The sequence below is a fragment of the Otolemur garnettii genome, unplaced genomic scaffold (assembly GCF_000181295.1).
Source record: "Otolemur garnettii isolate 467f Iridium unplaced genomic scaffold, OtoGar3 scaffold00021, whole genome shotgun sequence".
Classification (NCBI taxonomy): Eukaryota; Metazoa; Chordata; class Mammalia; order Primates; family Galagidae; genus Otolemur; species Otolemur garnettii.
This window is the reverse complement of record NW_003852416.1, coordinates 20,650,477-20,652,151: the sequence shown is the minus strand read 5'-3', so window position 1 is coordinate 20,652,151 and position 1,675 is coordinate 20,650,477. Positions and strand designations below refer to the sequence as shown.

Below are 1,675 nucleotides of genomic sequence, written 5' to 3'. Positions count from 1 at the left end.
GCCACCTTAGGTGTATGTGGCTGGCGCCTTAGCCACTTGAGCCACAGGCACCAAGCCGTTTTTTTTGTCTCAACAAAGAGACAGACTCTCACTATCTCAACCTCAGTAGAGAGCAGTGATGTCAGAGCTCACAGCAATCTCCAACTCTTGGGCTTAAGCAATTATCTTGCCTGAGCTTCCCAAGTAGCTGGGACTACAGGCACTGGCCACAACACCTGGCCTTTTTTTTTTTTTTGTCATTATTGTTTAGCAGGCCCAGGCCAGGTTCGAACCCACAAGCCTTGGTGTATATGGCTGATGCCATAACCACTGTGCTAAGGGCTCCAAGCCAAGTATTATAATTTTAATACAGTTGTTTCCTTTCTTAAAATGCATATACATTTCGGGGGCCCAGGGTACCCTTTGTATATTTCTACATCAGTTTTGTCTTCTTTTTTTTTTTTCCCCCTTGAGACAGAGTCTCATTATGTTGCCCTTGGTAGAGTGTCCTGGCGTCACAGCTCACAGCAACCTCAAACTCTTGGGCTTAAGCTATTCTCTTGCCTCAGCCTCCTAAGTAGCTGGGACTACAGGCACCTGCACAACGCCCAGATATTTGTTGTTTGGTAGGCCGGGACTGGGTTCAAACCTGCCAGCCCCGGTTTATATGGCTAGCACGCTAACTGCTGAGCTATATATAGGCGCCAAGCCAGTTTTGTCTTCTTGACAAAATTGCACTGGAGGAAGGAGGTCCCATGATGAATATTTTGGGATTTACAAAGTTTGAGGAAATTCACATTAAGGAAACATTTTCTTTTCTTTTTTTCCTTTCTTAAGACAGAGTCTCATTTTTTCACCCTGGGTAGAGTGCCTTGGTGTTATAGCTCACAGCAACCTCCAACTGGGCACAAGACATTCTCTTGCCTTAGCCTCCCAACTAGCTGGGACTACAGGAGCCTGCCACAAGGCCCAGCTATTTTTGGAGATGAGGTCTCAGTCTTGTTCAGGCTAGTCTCGAACCTGTGAGCTATGAACAATCCACCTTGCTTGGCCTTTCAGAGTGCTAGGATTACAGTAAGGAAACATTTTCAAATGAGTTAACCAAGGAGGCACTTAAGAAACATTTCTTAAATCATGCATGAATCTCAATTATGGGTGGAAATTTCAGAACCACTGACTCATAACTAAATAAATTGGACAAGTCTGAGCTAAGGAGCTTAGTGACACATCGAAATTAACAGGGCCACCGTGTTGTATACGTAATAAATGCCAGCAGTTGCAGAAGTGCAGACTAAGGTGAAATCTCAAGTGAAACTTTAGGGTGTGGCTGCAGATAATAAGGAGCCCAATACACATGTAAAAACCTGCAGGTTTTGAAGAAGTTTCCAGGAGACACTAAGAAAATTTATCGGCCCAGTGTTTCAAGTTACTAGGACAAATGTTATAGAAATCTGCAAAGCAGGTCTCTTGTTTCTTTTCCTTATCTGTTTCAAGTACAAGCTAGCATTTCTGTTACAGAAGATTTAAAAAGACATGAGGAATTTCTCCACCTTTCAAACTCTTTTTTTTTTTTTTTTTTTTTGAGACGGAGCCTCAAGCTACCCCCTGGGTAGAGTGCCATGGCATCACGCTCACAGCAACCTCCAACTCCTGGGCTCAAGCGAGTCTCCTGCCTCAGCCTCCCAAGTAGCTGGGA

At 44.2% G+C, this 1,675-nt stretch overlaps 1 protein-coding gene across 2 annotated transcripts in view; it reads right to left on the bottom strand.

The window, feature by feature from the left end:
* The window catches only part of DNMBP (dynamin binding protein), a 126,193-nt gene that overhangs the window by 98,960 nt on the left and 25,558 nt on the right, over positions 1-1,675 (bottom strand). The window lies entirely within an intron of this gene.